This window comes from Lycium barbarum, chromosome 8, assembly GCF_019175385.1.
Source record: "Lycium barbarum isolate Lr01 chromosome 8, ASM1917538v2, whole genome shotgun sequence".
Lineage (NCBI taxonomy): Eukaryota > Viridiplantae > Streptophyta > Magnoliopsida > Solanales > Solanaceae > Lycium > Lycium barbarum.
The window spans coordinates 125,495,122-125,515,414 of NC_083344.1; the positions used below are offsets into that span (position 1 = coordinate 125,495,122).

The 20,293-nt window shown below is 36.9% G+C and overlaps 2 long non-coding RNA genes and 1 pseudogene across 2 annotated transcripts; 2 read left to right on the forward strand and 1 right to left on the reverse strand.

Annotated features, from left to right (window-relative positions):
• Positions 1 to 3,005: 3,005 nt before the first annotated feature.
• Positions 3,006 to 12,346, reverse strand: LOC132607175 (uncharacterized). Its single transcript, XR_009570211.1, has 3 exons — positions 11,652 to 12,346; positions 11,399 to 11,475; positions 3,006 to 3,488 (listed from the first exon to the last, which is right to left on the reverse strand). It is a non-coding gene; the product is annotated as an uncharacterized LOC132607175 (long non-coding RNA).
• Positions 12,347 to 12,688: 342 nt separating this feature from the next.
• On the forward strand, positions 12,689 to 14,872 carry LOC132608298 (pentatricopeptide repeat-containing protein At3g57430, chloroplastic-like; annotated as a pseudogene).
• A 3,536-nt stretch (positions 14,873 to 18,408) lies between these two features.
• LOC132605431 (uncharacterized) lies at positions 18,409 to 19,924 on the forward strand. Its single transcript, XR_009569184.1, has 3 exons — positions 18,409 to 18,523; positions 18,838 to 18,916; positions 19,065 to 19,924. It is a non-coding gene; the product is annotated as an uncharacterized LOC132605431 (long non-coding RNA).
• The last annotated feature ends 369 nt before the right edge of the window (positions 19,925 to 20,293 follow it).

Here is a 20,293-nt window from a genome sequence, read left to right on the forward strand (position 1 = left end):
CACCCGGAAAGTCCAAAGAAATCATCTACGATTTTGATTTTAAAGTTGAAATCGACTGTCCTACTGCTAAGAAAAACAAGGTTGACAGTGTTAAAACATCAAAACGGAAGAAAAAAATTGAGGCTCCTATTGTTATAAAAAAAAAGGGTTAAGAAGGTGAAACATCAATGATTCGCCATTTTTTTTTTTATTTATAACAATAGGAGTCTCAATTTTTTTCTTCCGTTTTGATGTTTCAACACTGTCAACCTTGTTTTTCTTAGAAGTTGGACAATCGATTTCAACTTCAAAATCAGAATCGTAGATGATTTCATTGGACTTTCTGGGTGAAATTTATTTCCCCTTCTTTTTAGCATCATTTCGGGTAGCCGATTTTTGTTGGGTAACAATAGGTTGTTTTCCCCCTTTCTTAACAGGAGTTTGACTGAATGCATGCAAATCTGGGGTCCGACCCTCTTTTTGGGCTTGATGAGGCAAAGAGCCTGTTGCTTTTACGAGTAGGAGTCTCCATTGAAGCTTTTTACTCATTGTTTCAAACAGTAAAGATGAATTTTAAAAAACAAAATAGTGTAGGTTAGAAAAGAGTTGGTGTCAGCCAAGAAACATCAAAATTGGAGTAGAATTGTTCGCCATGAAGCTGAAATTGTATGTTATTAGGATAGAAGATGAAATTTAGGTTTGAGGAATTAGAGGGAAGAGAGAAAAATCTTTTAGATAAAGATGAACAAACTGAATCGTAACTATCCTATAATTAAGCCAACATTTAAAATTCAGATTCTCTTCCTAAAAAAAGGCCCAAAATCATTGAAAGTCACATTAAGCCCAAATCTGATATATTTAGTAATTTTAGATGTATATCTTGTAAATAAGGAAAAGTATCCTTATAATATGTAATATAGAGTCTTAAGTAGTATTATTAGGTCATTTTCCCTATTTTTAACAATCATCTTGGATGATTAACAAGATTATCAAGGCTGGGAAGTATCGAATAGAAGCAGGTATGACCCCTGATACCTTGATGCATAGACCCACATACTCTATAAGGCACACATACAACATGCTAAGGGATGACTCACCAAAGGTTTGGTGGAGAAAAATGACCTGCAACAATGCTGGTTGTCCTAGATGGGTATTTGTGCTCTATGTGAAGCAATGACCAAACATGTCCAATATGTGAAGCTACTGAGGAATCCATTCAGCACCTCTTTTTTTAATGTCCTGTCTCTTCTTATATCTGGTGCAAAATTCTTATATGGCAAGGTTATACTAGACATGCAATGAGATAGCATGATGAGCTGCAATGGGCTGTGAACTTTGCTGCAAACAAGAGCTCTAATGCAGAGATATATAGGATGGCGATGGCTGCCACTGTCTACTATATATGGCAACTCAGAAACAACAAAGTCTTTCAGAATCCATCCAAGACTGGTGATCAAGTTGTGAGGCTAATTATACAGGATGTTTTATGTTGAGTGAATACCTTTCCTAGGCTGGCTAGAATGACGGTCACTCTCAATTTTTATCCTTAGCTTCCTGGATAGTATAGGTATTATGTTGCTAGTGTTTGATTTCAAAGGTGGCAGTTGTTGCTAGGTGTTTGCTGGTGTTTTAGTTGAGGCTAAAACTGGGGCTGTCTAGTTTTAGAGGGTCTGTTTTGTTTGTAAATATTATTTCCCTGGTAATAAAATCTTTTCTTACCAAAAAAAAAAAAACTATGCATGGAAATTAATTGATGAAAGTCCTGAACCAGATTTGGTTTCTTGGTCATCTTTGATTTCTGGTTATTCCTGGTAAATATGCTATCTGGGCTTTCTTAAAAATGCATTCTTTAGGTCTTAAGTAGGCGTTTGGCCATACAAATAAAAAAAAAATTCACTTTTTTTGAAATTGGAGTTGGAGTTGAAGTTGTGTTTGGCCATAGTTTTTTTAAATATTATTTGGTTATTGAAATACTTTTTCTAAAAAACATGAAATATTATTTATACACCCTATTTCTAAAAACTAGCAAAATCACCCCAAGCAATTAGTAAACATAACCAGTGCGTACCCAGCAACCCCACCTTGCACTTGTACTCCATACAAAACCCAACAAGAACTAACCAAGTAGCTGTTAAAATAAATACTTTGAAATTTTTTTATGAAAATAGCTGTAAAAATAAACACTTCGAGTGTCCTTTTTATAGGAATAAAACCTTCGAGGCTAAAAATTGAAAACAAAAAAACAAAAGTAACGGTCCAAAACAGGAAATGGAAAAGGTGAAAAACAAGATTTTGGTTGTTTTTCAAATTCCAAATACAACTTAAGGTTATATATGGAATTTTTATGGCCAAACACCAATTTTTGAAAAAAGTGGAAAAACAATTCCGGAAAAAAATGAATAATTGTAATGAATTCACTTTTCCTAGTGTGCTTAAGGCATGTTCTATTGAGAAGGAGCTTTTTCTAGGTAAGCAGCTTCACGGGGCTGTTGTGATCGCAGGATTTAAGTATGATGTTTTCGTTGCGAATACTTTGGTTGTTATGTACGCGAAATGTGGCGAGCTTCAAGATTCTAGGATGTTGTTTGAGGAAATGCCAGAAAGAAATGTCGTTTCTTGAAATGTTGTTTTCTTGTGTTGGAATTAAAAGAAGCTCAAGCTCAAGCTCACCGGAAATGGAGAAAAACTCTTAACTCTCAATGAAGAAGAAAGGGTCAACATCGTGGATGTCAATTGGACAAACTTTGAACTCATCAAAGTGTTTAGATTTGTCCTTAAATGATTCAAGGCTACGTGGACGAGATTCAGCCATACATAAGCATCAACATAAAAGGAGAAATTTGGACCGTCCACATCAGCTCAGAAACATCTCATCACACAACTGTGACCCAATAAATCCAGAACCTTCTAATGGTCACGTGAATGGCACAATATTGACATAGAGAGGAATAATTCTGTCCTAGTTAGTTATTGTATAGCCAATAGGATTTAGACAAATACAACCAATAAGATTTAGACAAATAGAATAGGATTTAAATATTCTTTTTTTATGTTATGCAATAGACTTGTATAAATACATATAAAGGTATACAAATGAAATACAACCAGAAATTTCCCAATACTGTTCTTAATTAATTCTTACATGGTATCAGAGCAGTAAACAAATCAAATCAAATCACTAAGAAATCTGTAGTTTTCTTCTCGTTTCAAAATGGCTGAAGGCATAACTTCTGTTGTTAACTCATCAACAAACACTGGTAGTGTAATATCTGTTGATTCAAATCACCCCTACTATCTTCATGCTTCTGACTGGAATGGTGTTGGTTAATAACCTCTTTGATGGAAGAGGTTATTAGGGTTGGAAGAGGTCCATCCTCCTTTCTTTATCAGCCAAAAATAAATTGGGATTCATCACTGGTGCTCATGCTACTCAAACATCTGATGAATCTCCAGATCTGCCACTTTGGAATAGATGTAATGACATGGTGATAGCTTGGATCTTGAATTCACTGTCAAAAAAACATAGCATATAGTGTCATTTATTCAAGAACAGCAAGAGAATTGTGGATAAGTTTAGAGCACAGGTTTAGTCAAACCAATGGTGCTAAAAAATTTCATTTGAAAAAGGAACTTAGCAGGTTGACTCAAGGATCTAATGACATTGCTGCATATTTCACAAAACTCAAAAGGCTTTGGGATGAACTTGACTCACTGAATTCAAACATCATATGCACTTGTGTGTGTAAATGTGAAGGAAAGCACAAACTAGAAAAATCCATAGAAGATGAAAGACTTGTGGAATTTCTTATGGGGGTTAAATGACACTTATGCACAAGCTAGGGGTAATATTCTCATGATTAACCCTCAACCTGATATTAATCATGCTTATTCACTTATGCTACAAGATGAAAATCAAAGGGAAAGTTACATAAATCCTCATTCCACTGATTCTTCATCTTTTATGGTTGGAAATGCAAACCAATACAAAGGAGGAAAACAAGCTCCAAAGTTCATGAATAATCAACAAAGGATTGGGAATTCATATCCCAGGATCAACAATAACCAACAACCATCATATCCCAGAATCAATCAACCCACATATCGCAGAATCAATCAACCTACATAGATTCCCAAAGCAAAATCAGAAGTTTAAAAGACAAAGAGCCAAACAGGTTTCCTGTAACCATTGTGGAAAAAACAGGTCATACTATAGATGACTGTTTCAGATTACATAGGTTTCTAGACGACTTTCAGTTCACAAATGACAAGGATTTTCAAATTAGGGGAAATGGTGCAGTTGCCACAGATGAGAATGATGGTCAGTAATATAACAAGGAACAATACAATCAGTTTGTTCAAATGTTCAAACAAATGAAAGTGGAAGAAGCAGCCAGCACTAGTGCGAATTCTGAAATTAATGCAAATGTAGTAGCTGGTACTATTTCAAAATACCTTGGATCATGTTTTTCAGTTTTAAATTCCAGCACCAGGATCATTGATTCTAGTTCTTCTGAGCAAATGTGTTTTAATTATGAAGTTTTTACATCAATGACCCCTCTTAAGTTTCCTTTGACTATTAATCTTCCTAATTGTCAAACAATTCAAGTCACACACATAGGGACTGTGTCTATTCTTTCTAATGTTTCTTTACAAAATGTCTTGTATGTACCAAGTTTCAAATATAACCTTTTGTCTGTTCACAAGTTTTGCAATCAATCTGTATGTACTTTCTTCTTCACATCTATTGATTGCATGCTGCAAGGCCCTTTAATGAGGACACCTCAAGTTTTTGGTAAAGCTAAGGAGGGCCTCTACTTGTTTCAGCCCAATCTTAAGGATACTAGTTTTCAACTTAGCAAGACTATTTCTATTATGTCAGATGCTGTCCCTGACAATTCAGTCCAAAGTCAAATGTTGTTCCTGGCAATTTTAATGCAATTTCTAGTCTGAAGTCAGATGTTGTTCCTGACAAGTCTAGTGGAGTTTCTATTCCAAATGTATTACCTAGTTTTTCTAGTTCTTTTCCAGTTTGTATGAATGCTACATCTGATGTAAAACTCTGGCACATTAGACTAGGGCATTTGCCTTTATCATCAATGGAAAATGTCAGTTTCATTTCTATCCCTTCTAATTCTGATTGTGTTTGTCATATCTGCCCTAAAGAAAGACAATCTAGGATACCCTTTCCCATCAGTCACATCTCTACTAAATGCATATTTGATCTTATTCACATTGATACTTGGGGTCCTTACAAAGAACTTACTTACAACAACTATAGATATTTTCTTACCATAGTTGATGACTATAGTAGGGGAACTTGGACTTATTTGATTGCTACTAAAAGTAATGCCTTTTCAGTTTTAAAAAGTTTCCGGTTAATGGTTGAAAGACAATTCAACACCAAGGTTAAAAGAATCAGATCTGATAATGCTTTGGAATTGGGTAGGAGTCTAGCTGCCACTGAATTTTTTAACTCTCAAGGTATTTTACATGAGACTTCTTGTATTTCCACCTCTCAACAAAATGTCATAGTTGAGAGAAAGTATATACATCTACTTGAAATTGCAAGGGCACTCATGTTTCAATCACAAATTCATGTGGCTTATTGGGGTGAATGTATACCTACTGCCACATTCTTGATCAATCGACTACCATCTAAAGTTCTACATGATCTTACTCCCTATCATGTTCTTTATGGAAAATCTCCTTCTTATCAACATATGAGATGTTTTGGATGTTTATGTTATGCAAGTACTGTTGACACCCAATTTTGTCCCGTCTCTCCTCCAAAATATCTATTTACGCTTCTAATATTTTATGGCAACTTCAAAAAAAAATTTATTTATATTCTACTCCTTTTATTTAGAATTAGAAGCCCATTGTCACCTAAAATAGTACCCTACCCGTTAATAATTAGCCCACATTTTAATTCACCCCAGCCCAAAAAATAAATACCCAGCCCAACATTTTTCATCCGCCCAGCCCACATTTTCAGCCAATTCCTACCTCAACTACCCGACCCGGTCCAGCCCATTCCTTCCACCCGACCCGGTCCAGCCCAACCCCTTATTTTTTAAACCCTAATCCCTAATATCTTTCTCTTTCTCTCTTCAACCAGCCGCCTCCCTCCCCTTTCTCTCTCTCGCTCCTCTTTCCCCCCACTTCCCGCTGTCCCCCACGCCGGTCTCTCCCACTTCCCTCTGTCCCCCGCTCCTTTCCTCTTCCCACTCCTCTCTCTCTTCTTCAAAACGAAAAACCCTAGCTCAAACCCGAAGGGATCCTATAAATAATTGTTTTTCCAGTCGAATAAGGGGCTCTCGGAACCGATCTAGGAGTCACCTAAAGTTTTCCAAAATGTCAAATTTGCAGTTCGTTGTGATAGTTCAAAATATCGAATCAAAAAATACTCAAACAATTTTTTTCGTTTGCTCTGTTGTTTCTGTGAATCCGAGCCTCGCAAGCTCGGATTTGGTAGTTTCGAGGGTGAATCGGAGACCCCTGCCCTACTTCGCTGCACCCGAAGAAGGTAATTCTCCGTTCCCTTTTTTATTTCTGTTGCATTCTTTGTTGTTCTGTGTTATTTTAGTTTATTGTTCCATAATTCAAGTATGTTAGTTTTAGCTAAGTTATTCTAGTTCGATAGAGAAGTCCGTTTCTGTGTTAGTCTGTTTGTGTATTTAAGCAGGTTCATGTATGATAATTTAGTGTAGTTTAAGTATGTAAACAACCCTTCCTTAGTTAGCTTAATTTCAGTTTTAGTGATGTATATGGGTTATATGTTCATGTTAGTTTAGGCTGATCTAGTTACATGTTGATTCGTCATTAGCTTTGCTTATAGTTAGTTTAGTAGTTCGTACCTGCTTAGTTGTTAGTTTAGTTCAAATTTAGTTTAATTCAGTTATTCGCCTGTATAAGCATGTTTCTTTATCTTAAATAAGTAGTAAAAATGTTTACCAAAACTACTGTTTCTTCTGTTGGTCAGATATGATTTTAATGTGACGACATGTCGTTGGAGTAGCCAAGTCAGTAGTGTATACAATATGTTCTAAGTGTTTTGTTAAATTAGTTTGATTAGTTAGCCACTATTATCGTGTCCATCATGTTCCGTTTGGGTTAGTACAAACTAAATGTCTCCTACTTGAATATGTGCTATGTTGACTCTCAGTATGTCATAGTTTAGCCTAATCCTTGTTATAAACTCTGGCCAATCAAAATGATGGCAAGTCTTGTGTTTCGGTTGGAATTTGGTTTGAATCAGTGGGATGTTTAAAATGGTTCAATCTAGTCTATAAGTTGTTTCGATTGAGTCCTGTTTGATTGTGTGTCATGATCATACCTATGAACTCATTGGGTAATCTGTGAAATCTGTTGAGGTCTCTGATCATCTTTGTCCTCTAATAACCATGGTTTGATGAATAGTTTAAGTATATTGCACTCAAGTATATTATGTTTATGGTAAATGTTCAAGTTTGGAAAATATATGATTAAGAAGTCTACATGCTTTGCCCAAATCTCATTGTGGTAGTGTAGTCTTGCCATGAAGCTTGTTTAAGCTTATATCCAAACTCTGCTTTCTTAAGACATTATTGAGTCAAAAACCAAACTTCCGGTGAGATTATAGTAAAATAAAGTCTCAGGTGTGACCATTCTGTTCTTGACCCAAATGATTTGTTACTCTTTCTTTTAAGAATGAAGTATGCCATGTAATGAAATATTTTAGAGAAGCATGACCTTTAAGCTTCACTCTTTTGTCTCTTTATTCTTAAGTCTTCAAACAACAGATTGATGTGCTTTGTTTGTCTCAAATAGGTTAAAATTTTAACTGACAAATACCTCTTTGTTTGAGTAATGTATAGGCAGGAATAATTTTTGCTTTTCAGAATGAATATCTAGTCTTGTTTGATAATGGCAACTAGGCTTGGGTTAATTTAAACAAGAATGTGCAGCAGGTGTTCCTTAGTTCATTTTGCTGTAGTTGTTTTATGAAAGCTCATCATCTTGGTACAATCCCTTTGCGTTGGATATGATTGCCCGTTATTTTTCATGTGTTCAGATGAAATAATAGAACCATTTAGATCACCTAGTTAATCTCAGTTTGGTCAGTGCAATCCTTTTCTTTCCTCTCTTTTCCTATTGCGCAGATCTTTAATGTATATTCATGATTATGCGTTCATGTATGTTAGTAATTTCAAGATTTTCTTTTTTTAGATGTCATTAGAATGAGAATTTTCATTTGTGTTGTCTACATTAAAATCATTACTCTATAATCGATTTTTTTTTGGAAAAAAACATGGCCTAGGATTTCTGCTTCACTGTTGTAAAAAAGCACGAGACTATATGTGTTTCTGCTATCCATATTAGGAGACACATCAGTACTCTATCTTTGCTTTATAAAAGAATATAGATAGCTTGCGCGAAAAACGTTTGTATGTAGTATGCAGTCTACATCTTTATGAGAAAATACATCCTCATTAACGTGTTATGTAGAATATTTTGCTGAACCTATTTCAGTATACAAGAGAGACTATATCCTCTAGAACTCTCGAGCAATGTATTATTTCTATGGTCAGCCTTGTAAACGAAGGTAGGATAATTGTATGAAATCTTTCCAATATTAACCTTCTATATATCCTTATGAATGTGTATACACTGAATATACTCAAATATACATAGTATATACATAATCCCCTGGTCTGTTTTAAATCTACATTGTACATGTTTAGTCGTATTTATTGGTTTAGTACTAATCCTTTTCTTTCGTTTTTATGCATGACTATCGCATATGAGTCCCTCGGACTCGTCTTCTTCCGCATTCAACGATGGGCTAAAGCCCAGCGAAACTCTCTTATCGAGTCAGCCCCCCGTCAGTCCTGTCCGCAGCAAAGAAAATATAGAAGACAAAATTGTGGGCCAAAGCCCAATGAACGGGAACAGACCGCAGCAGCAACATATAAAATTTATTGGGCCAAAGCTTAATAGCATGAATAGTGCGCAGCGGTTGGGCCTGGAAAATGGGCCAGATCATTCAATTTTCTTCCCCTCTATCTTATTTTATTGTTGTATATTTTTTATTTGTTTTGTATGACTAACCTTATCTTATTTTATTTTCTTAACCTAGATGAATCCTAATGAATTAGTAGGTTTAGTTTAGTAATGGGTAGTTAGTTTAAGGAAGACTAACAATCAATTCCATAAGTTTTATTCTCTTCTTTTCATGTTAAAACTATCTATAATGTCTAATACCTATTTTATTTGGAATAATTGATTTGCAAAATGGCATGATTATATATTTTAAGTAAAGGGAATCATATTTTATTCTTACTATCATATACATTTCAAAACGTCACTAATACACAAATATCAACTCAAGTATATTTTATAAACATTGTTTCTAAGATTCATCCAATTATATATATTTTTTGGCCGAGCATAGTCAAATAAGTTAGTAAAAAGAGAAAGAAAACTCACATCTTTTGCATTCTATTTATAAAATAAGTTTAGATTTTCTACACCACCATATTCATATAATGTAATTTTATCCTAAGTTTAAATTGGCAAGGTCTTCTCTTAAAAGCTTCTATTTATATGCGAATCATTATATTTTGCAAGTCTCATTTTCAAATAACATTATTATTTAAAGCTTAGCAATATTCATAGTTTATTTTAAATAACATTCGAAGTCTCTTTTTTTGTAGAAATTATTCTACAAGTCTTGTTTTAAAATAGCATTTTTATTTAAAGCCTTAGCATATTTTTTAAATCTTATTTTAAACAGCGTTATTATATTTTTCTTTAAAACCTTAGTAGTATCATAAGCCACTTTCTTAAATTTAAGCACCTCATTTAACCTTAATTAATTAACCTAAGTTTGGCCGGATAACCGTAGTTAACGGATTCTAAAGGATGCCTAACTCCTTCCCTTTAGGATAATAAAGAACCCTTACCTAGAATCACACTGATTAAGCAGACTATTAATGGAGGTTTAGTTAGCTTTACCTTAGTTAATAAATTAGGTGTCCTAATTCACCATTAAATTAATTAGGTGGCGACTCCTTAAAATAAACAAAATAGGAATCTCCAATATGTTGTACTCTAAATTATAACCCGTTTAAAATGGGGTATGACAAGTACTCTTGCTCATGGAAGGGGTAAATTTGACTCAAGAGCTAAAATATGTGTGTTCTTAGGGCATCCCAGTTCTCAAAAGGGATATAAGCTATTAGAATTAGAGAGCAGAAATGTGTTTGTCTCAAGAGATGTTTCCTTTCAGGAGGATATATTTCCTTTTGTTCCTAAAACTGACCCTTCACTTATTTCCACTTCTTCCTCATCATCTCCTGATCATTCTTTTCCTGATGTTTCACCCTCTCTAGAAATTGCATCTCCACGTATCATACCTGATTCTACCTCACTGCCTACACCCTTACCTATTTCTCCCCAATCACCTATCACTACACCATCTCCACATATCACATCTGATCATACTTCACTGCCTACACCTTTGCCTACTTCTTCCCAATCACCTATCACTACACCACCCTTTTCCCAATCACCTTTTCCTGTACTACCTAATTCTGAATCTTTATCCACTTATAATCCTGATCCTTTACCCATTTGCACCCTTGATCCTTTACCTATCCCACCACCCTCTTCTAATGCCCCTGTTCCGGTTAGACAGTCTGAGAGAATCACCAAAGGAATTTTACCTTCTCATCTCAAAGATTACTACTGCAATACAATTTTTCTTAGTCCAGTCACTGAATCATGTTTTGTTACCCCTATCAAACCTACTGTTCTTTCCATCACTGGTTTATCTTTGTCTAATCAACTTCTACTTAAATCAGTCTCCAATATCACAAAACCCACTAGTAATTAGAGGTGATATTCAACAAGAGGGAATAGATTTCAATGAAACCTTTTCCCCAGCGGTCAAAATGACCACCATCAGGTGCTTGCTATCTATTGCAGCTAAAAAGAACTGGAAAATTTCACAATTTGATGTGAACAATGCATTTCTACAGGGTGATTTGCTCGAGGAGGTCTATATGAAATTTCCAACTGGTCTCACTCCTCCTCGTCCTAATCTGGTTTGCAAGCTTAGACGATCTTTATATGGCCTCAAGCAAGCCTCTAGGCAGTGGTATGCCAGGCTTGCTGGTGCCTTGGGTTTTAAAGGTTTCACTGCCTCTCTTAATGACTATTCACTATTTTTTAAGAAGAAAAGTGATCTTGTTTCTATTGTTGCGGTATACGTAGATGATATACTCATTACAGGTAACGATGTTCATGAAATTCAACAACTCAAAGTTTTTCTTCATAAGGAATTCCAAATCAAGGATCTTGGCCCTATTCACTATTTTTTGGGAATGGAAATTATACGAGAAGAGCAGGGGATCATCATCAGTCAGAGGAAATATACCTTAGATTTACTTCAAGAGTTTGACATTTCCCATCTGTCATCTGTTTCTTCACCCATGGACTCTTCTTGCAAGCTATCTGCAAATTCAGGCTCATTAATGACTGATCCTACTCTATATCGACATGTCATTGGCAAACTCAATTATTTGACTCACACACGGCCATATTTGTGTTTTGCTGTGTTGACTTTAAGTCAATTTATGCAAACACCTCGTGACACACATTACACAGCAGTTTTGAGAGTTTTGCGTTACCTGAAAGGAAATCCCAACCAAGGAATTTCTTTGTCTGCTTCACCATCCTTCTCCCTTGCCGCTTTTTGCGATGCTGATTGGAATTCGTGTTCGGACTCTCGTCGCTCCGTTAGTGGATTTTATATCACTATGGGTGGATCTCCCATCTCGTGAAAGTCGAAAAAGCAAACATATGTCTCTCTATCATCGGCTGAAGCCGAATATAGGTCAATGCGTCGATTGGTGGCTGAGTTAACTTGGTTGCCCCGTCTACTCTCAGATCTGTCGATTCCACCACCATTACTTGTTCTGATTCACTCCGTCAGTCAAGCGGCGATTCACATCGCCCGAAATCCAGTGTTTCATGAGAGGACGAAATACATGGAGCTTGACTGTCATTTTGTGAGACAGCGGTATCTCTCCGGTCTCATCTCCCTCTCTTTTGTTCCTTCAAAAGACCAGTTAGCCGACATTTTCACGAAGTCCTTATCAGGCCCTTCTCATCAACAACAGCTTTACAAGATGGGTGTCGCTTCCCTCCCCTCCATCTTGAGGGGGGATGTTGGAATTAAAAGAAGCTCAAGCTCAAGCTCACCAGAAATGGAGAAAAACTCTCAACTCTCAGTGAAGAAGAAAGGGTCAACATCGTGGATGTCAACTGGACAAACTTTGAACTCATCAAAGTGTTTAGATCTGTCCTTAAATGATTCAAGGCTACGTGGACGAGATCCAGCCATACATAAGCATCAACATAAAAGGAGAACTCTGGGCCGTCCACATCAGCTCAGAAACAGCTCATCACACAGTTGTGACCCAATAAATCCAGAACCTTCTAATGGTCACGTGAATGGCACAATATTGATGTAGAGAGGAATAATTCTGTCTAGTTAGTTATTGTATAGCCAATAGGATTTAGACAAATACAACCAATAAGATTTAGACAAATAGAATAGGATTTAAATATTCTTTTATTATGTTATGCAATAGACTTGTATAAATACATGTAAAGGTATACAGATGAAATACAACCAGAAATTTCCCAGTACTGTTCTTAATTAATTCTTACATCTTGTTACACACAAAATGATTTTTCCAGTGAGGCAATGTGCATGTTTCATGACATGATTTATAGTGGAGTCAGGCCTGATGAATATAGTTTATCCAACATACCGAATGCTTGTACTGGTTTAGGAGATATTGCTGAAGGAAAGAAAATTCATGGGTATTTGGTGAAGCTCGGCTATGATTCCGATCCTTTCTCGTCTAATGCACTCGTCGACATGTACGCAAAAGGGGGAGATCCTGGGATATCTTAAGGATGCCATTACAGTTTTTGAGGGAATTGTGGTACCTGATATTGTTTCATGGAATGCTATTATATTATTGCTGGTTGTGTTCTTCATGAATGGCAATGCCAGGCTATAGATATGTTGAATCAGATGAGAAGGTCGGGAATTTGGCCAAATATGTTCACATTATCGAGTGCTCTCAAGGCTTGTGCTGCACTAGAGCTCCCTGAGTTTGGTAAAGGGGTACACTCTCTTCTGATAAAGAAAGATATCATATTTGATCCATTTGTGAGTGTTGGACCTGTTGATATGTACTGCAAGTGTGATTTAACCAAAGAATCGAGGTTGATCTATGATCTGATGCCCGGGAAGGACTTAATCACGTTGAATGCTATGATCTCTGGTTACTCACAGAATGAGGCAGACGATGCATGTCTAGACGTTTTTATTCAGACATTCACCCGAGGAGTTGGATTTGATCAGACAACTTGACTTGTCATTCTCAACTCTGCTGCAGGCTTGCAGGCTGCCAACGTATGCAAACAAGCCCATGCACTCTCCGTCAAGCCGGGATTTCTGTGTGACTCCTTTGTCATAAACAGTCTTGTTGATTGTTATGGAAAATGTAGCCAGCTAGATGATGCAGCTAGAATTTTTGATGAGTGCCCTACTCTGGATTTTCCCTCCCTCTCTCATAACAGCTTATGCTCTACTTGGTCAAGGTGAAGAAGCCATGAAACTGTATCTGAAGTTTAAGGACATGGGTCTCAAGCCAGACTCATTTGTCTGAAGTTAAAGGACATGGTTCTCAAGCCAGACTCATTTGTCTGAAGTTAAAGGACATGGTTCTCAAGCCAGACTCATTTGTTTGCAGTTCTCTCCTAAATGCATGTGCAAATCTATCAGCGTACGAACAGGGGAAACAAATACATGCTCATGTGTTGAAGTTTGGGTTCATGTCAGATGTGTTTGCTGGTAACTCTCTAGTTAACATGTATGCCAAGTGTGGAAGTATAGAGGATGCTAGCTGTGCTTTCTGTGAGGTTCCTAAGAAAGGTATCATTTCATGGTCCGCAATGATTGGAGGACTTGCGCAACATGGACATGCGAAAGAGGCGCTTCATTTATTTGGTGAGATGTTGAAAGATGGTGTTTCTCCAAATCACATAACATTAGTTAGTGTCCTTTATACATGTAACCATGCTGGCTTAGTTGCAGAAGCCAAGAATTATTTTGAAACTATAAAAGACTCGTTTGAGGTTGAACCAACTCAAGAGCATTATGCATGCATGATTGATGTCCTCGGCCGAACAGGAAAATTAGATGACGCTATTGATCTCGTAAATAAGATGCCTTTTGAAGCTAATGCATCTGTCTGGGGTGCACTTCTTGGTGCTGCAAGAATCCACAAGAATGTAGAGGTAGGGCAACATGCTGCTGAGATGCTTTTTAATCTTGAACCAGAGAAATCTGGCATTCATGTTCTTCTTGCAGATATTTATGCATCAGTTGGGTTGTGGGGAGATGTCGCAAAAGTAAGAAGACTCATGAAGGACAATAGAGTAAAAAAGGAACCTGGTATGAGTATTGAAGTCAAAGATAGTATTTACACAATTATAGTTGGAAACAGAAGCCATTCGCGAAGTGATGAAATATATGCCAAACTGGAGGAGTTGGACAGCTAATGGCTAAAGATCTCCAGGATGTAGAGAGGAGACAAAAGGAGATTCTTCTCTCCTATCACAGTGAGAAACTAGCTGTTGCATTTGGGCTGATTGCTACACCTCCTGGTGCTCCTATTAGAGTACAGAAGAACCTTCGGATTTGTTTGGACTGCCATACAACATTCAGGTTCATTTGTAAAATAGTCTCTAGGGAGATCATTATTAGAGATATTAACCGGTTCCATCATTTTAAAGGTGGCACCCTTGTTCATGTGGGGATTACTGGTGATACTTGAAGGCTTACCACTGGCCATACCTGCCTATATGATGATCCATAGGTCTGCAATAAATTTATTTGATTGTTTATTGACAGATAATGGCATAAATTATTGTCTTTCTGCTGGTGCTCTAGAGATATTGAAACAATCATGCAGTTAATCTTTACGGCGTTGAAATGACAGTCAATCAATTGTTGCTTTCAGGATGCAATTTGTGGTAACACCTTTTTGATTACTCTTGAAGAACTGTTGATGACGGTTTACTGAAAAAAGAGGAGCTTCTGGAGCCTCTGTGAGCCACTTTATAACATTCTCCTTCTACGCCTTATAAGAAAAACATACTCCTTTTACTATTTTGTTGTTGTTTCTGTACATAGAAATTTTAATCCAATTGTTACATCCCGTATTTTTATATATTGGGACAACCCGGATTAACTATGACAATTAAGGGCCAAGACTATTCCGGGATTTGAAGTCGGGACTTTTGACCATTTGATTTTATTTTGAGACATAAGTTGAATATGAAATTGAGGGCATTGGACACTTAGGAAAAATTGGGACCACAATTCACAAAATTGGAATTTAAAAATCTTGCACCAAAAGCCATGGTGGCCGTGTGGACTTGAAATGGTCCCACACATTGTGTGGCCAATTTTAATTGGTCCAACACATGTGTGGGCCATAAACAAAGGGAGATATTTGTGGATACTTAAAAAAAAAAAAAAAGACTAAGTCATCTTTCTCATTTCCCACTTCTACACTTAAAGAAAAATAACAAGACTTGGAGAGCCTCCACTCCCCCATGGTTCTCGGCCACAACCAAGAAAAATCAAGTCCCATTTTTGCCTCTCTAAAATTATTTCTTTGGTATAAACCCACTATTTGGAGGTCCCTAAGTAGCGTGGAAGTATTGTTTGGGTCATTCAACCACTCATTTTGCCCATTTGCAAACCCTAGCCTATTGGTGGATTGGAGAATAAAGGTGAGTTTTATAAATGTTGTATGCATATTGTAGTATGCTAAAATGGATAAAAATCATGAAATATGAAATGTTGAAGTTGGGTCTTGTGTTGGGTGTGTTGACCGTGTGAAGTATATGTGTGTGGTGTGGTATTGGGTTGATGAATTAATTGCTTGTAGCATATTGATTGTCGTAGAGTGGAGAAGAGAATAAAAATCATCGATACATGTATATGTGTAGTGTAGCCGTGTATATAGCCTCCAAATGGTAGCAAAGAATGAATTAATATCGCTTAGCGTCGTAATGGTTGTTGTGATGATTTGTATGTTGGAAATGAGAGTTAAATGTCCCGAATTGATATAGTAAGCGTTGCGGACTGATTTGGAGAACTTTGTGCATTTAATGCAATCCTTATATATGAGAACCATTAACATATGAATATGTGTAGTGTGAACGAATGTGAGTCATAGATTATGCCGAATATCGCATTATTATCGCTTAAGCGCTTTCGTGTCGCCGTTACGAATTCTAGTTTGGAATTGAGCATTTAATGACTTAAGATTGATGTTGAGATTGTACGGGTTGATTTGAGGGTTATTGTGCGTTGATGTAATTTGTATATTTTATGAAAATGGTATCGTTATATTGTGAATTGTGATACAAAACATGAATTGAAAGTCGGAAGTGTGCCCAGTGGGCTGCTCACGGGTAGGGGCTGTTTTCGGCCAAAAATTTGGAGAAATTGTGGATTGTTGGAAAAATTATGTGAATTGTTTAGAATGTTCTCGAATGTTGTTAGTATGAGTTTGGGTTAATAATCGAATGTACGAACGATATTGTGGCTTGAAAGTAAGCCATTGAATTGAATAATTGGAAAGTTGTCGAATGGTGTAAACTTTCGAATTGATTATCGATGTTGCTAGGTTGGTTATTGTGGTTGTTGTTGTTGATTTTGAGCGAGTTAAATTCTCGGGATGGCCTATTTACAGGGGAAATGCTGCCGAATTTTCTGTAGAATTTAATGTTAATTGGAATAAATGGCTTAAGTGCCTATGTTTAATATTGGATATTCGTTGGCACATTTGTAGACCTTGGGGAGCCCGAGGCGTAGATTGGAATTTACTTTAGATTGGCCATCTTGGAGTGCGTACGAGGTATGTAAAGCAACCTCCCTTCTTTTTGGCATGTCTTAGTTTTACATAGGCTAGATTAGAGCCTTAAGGAAACATTTATGTATTTGAAATAATCGCTTTCCGAACTTTGCGCAAAAAGGTTTCACTTTAAAGAACTTCGAAATTTCTGAATGCCATACATTTCACATAAATGCTCGGATTGCTCCAATATTTTTATAAAAGTTTGCATTATGTATGATACGTATGTTTTCCATAGGCGGGCCCGACTTGGGTAAATACCCGTCCGTGGGTCCCGCGACTTTCCTTTATGTAAGTCAGAGAATCTTTGAAAGAATTTGGTATGATTATTATTCCGATTTCAAATATGATCATTTTACTTATGTTTGAATTTATGATAATGATTTTATGCATATGACTACTCACGACTCTACTCGTGCATTCTGTTATTCCTTTCGCTGAGTCCCGGGCCGGTTCTGTTGTCGTGCGCATTTTGATATACTCCGGAGTTATGCTGTGTTTATGGTTCACCGAGCTACTCGCAAAAGAGGGTCGGGTTCCACCTATATTTGGTGTTATGCTGTGTATGGCGTTATGTTGTGATGTGATATGTGACGGGGATACGGAGATTTGAAACTTTTTGGTGTTATGCTGTGTTATGGCGCCATCGACGGGTGGGCGACCATATTCTTCTGTACCCTATGCATTACTTACATATTTTTGAAAGTAAGCAAATTTTGATATGTTGGATTTGCACTTACGTTTGGTACTTCCATTTCGTTTATGTCTCAGATTTGCTTTCTGTATATTCTGCTTTGCATACTCAGTACATATTTCGTACTGACCCCCTTTCTTCGGGGGCTGCGTTTCATGCCCGCAGGTACAGACGCACAGTTTGGTGATCTACCCATTTAGGACACCCTCTCTGCTGTTTGGAGTGCTCTTCTCATTTCAGAGCACACATTTCGGTATATATTCGTTCGCTATGTATATATGTATTTGTTCAGGGGCACGGCGGGGCCCTGTCCCGCCATATGATTCGGTTTGTCTGTTTAGAGGTCTGTAGACGTATTTGTGGGTGTGTGTGCCTACTTCTGTACGGATGTGTTTGCATGACTCTATCCGTTATGGCAGCCTCGTCGGCGTGCATTTTGTATATGTTTGTGGCAGCCTTGTCGGCGTGCATTTGTATATGCGTTTTGGGCCGTTGTGCCATTTGACAGCCTTGTCGGCTTTTGACATATTTGATAGCCTTGCCGGCTTTTTGATATATGTGCATATGTTCGGCGATGTATATTCCGCTGCCTCTTCTGATTCTGATATAATGTTTTGTACGCGCAATCGCGCAAGATAATATTCGTTCTCAACTCTGTTTAAAAATGATGATTTAGTTTGTATGTCCGTTTGAGTGCCCAAGTAGGGCACCAGTCGCGGCCCACAGGGCTGGGTCGTGACACCAATCATTATGTCATATCAGCATTCTTATTGTTTGGTCTTTTCATAGCTGCAGACCTATGGATCGTGTCAATTACTCGACTGTTGCTGAGATACAAGATCCTTTGATAGCTAAGGTAATCTATGAGCTGATACTTATTGCTTTTCTTCTTTACTGTATAACATGAACTATATGGAACCAAAGGGGTGGAAATTATTTTCAAGAGAAGGGTTTTGGGTGTCGGGAGGAGAGAAAGGAGGCTGGAAGAAAAATACAAATATCTCTTCTCTCTGACTTCATTACATGCCTGTCTCAAATAGTCAAATTTTTAATACTCTCTCAAGCTTTCTCTGTCTCCTTTTTAATTGTCGCTTTAGATAAATGATTTTTTCCTTCAAAATTTGATAGAATAGATGATCTTAAAGGGTAATTTCTTCCTTGATATTTTAGGCTGCTAAGAGGATTCTCTTCGGTGAAGGAGAACTGGAAGACTAGCTTGGAAACTTTCGCCAGGATTCAGATATTTTGTGTAAGCTAAAAACATTTCTTGATTAAGTTGAATAACATATCTTCCTGTATCTCACATATTTTACTATTTTGTTGTTGTTTCTGGACATAGAAATTTTAGTCCAATCATTATGTCACATCAGCATTCTTATTGATTGGTCTTTTTATAGCTACAGACCTATGGATCGTGTCAATTACACGACTGTTGCTGCGATACAAGATCCTTTGCTGAGGTAAACTGAAGTGTTTACCTCAGTTTTTCATAAGTTATTTGGTCAGTAGTATATCCGTAAAGCTTTTCTTTCACCATAAGTCCTCTATGGAACATTTGAGATTTGACAGGGTACTGGTGTGATGAATGTGATTAGTTCCCAACAGGAGGTTGCTTTTGATAGGCTTTAGAGGAAATAATCATCCAAAGTGGAATTGTTAACTGATTTTAAGCTTCAGTTCTGTGATGAATAGCTTAGACCTGAACAGAGAAACTGAAATTTATTTCCACTTGTACAGTCTTCTGACTGCTGCTTAAGCATTCTGATGTGATGGTATGGGATTAAAATGGTTAGGGGAGATGAAATAGGTCTCGGAGATTAGATGTCAAGGTTGCAGATGGATGAGTTGGTCGGCCTTCTATCAGGCGGTATGACCAGTACTGTTGATTTCTGTTTTATTAACCTACTTTTGTGATACCAAAAGTTTGGTTATTACTTGAATTATGTTGGAAGTTTAAATCACATACTACATTGTCTCTGCTTTATAATTCTGTATTCTGCTCGATATTTGTGTACACATTGTCGGAAGAGGACTCCAGATGAATGAAGTATAGCTAGACAGTCATGACAACCTACAATTATTTGGCTTATGAGTGAAAGCATAATGTTGGCTTAGTTGTATGCAAATCATTTAAGCTTGGAATCCAGCCTAGAGCAGAAATGCACTTCTCCCCTGAACACAATCAATATAATGTTTAACTAGGAAGAGCTGTTACTAGGAAAAATATTGAGTGAAGGTGAAAACTAGGATCTCTAGCATAACTGCTTCATCTTTAATGTATCTAAATGTTTCTTGAATCAGTATGCTGATTTCTTAGATGGATGTCTGGTTGCAACTATTTAGACTTCAAGAAGTCAAAGAAGGATGCTTTAAAATGCCAAATGGATGTGGTCTTCCTAATTATTGTATGCACCCAAATAACATTACGAAGGCAGAATATAATGGCAGTCCCTTAAACTTGCCTTTAGACACTCAACTACAACTTGTTTCAATCGAACACCTAAACACATGATAAAGTATTCCTATTAGACACTTCCGCTTCAAATTTCAAAAAAAAAAATCTACGCGTATTCTCAAGTCCATTATGTAGAAATGTTAATCACTTAAAATATGTCACCTCCTTTAA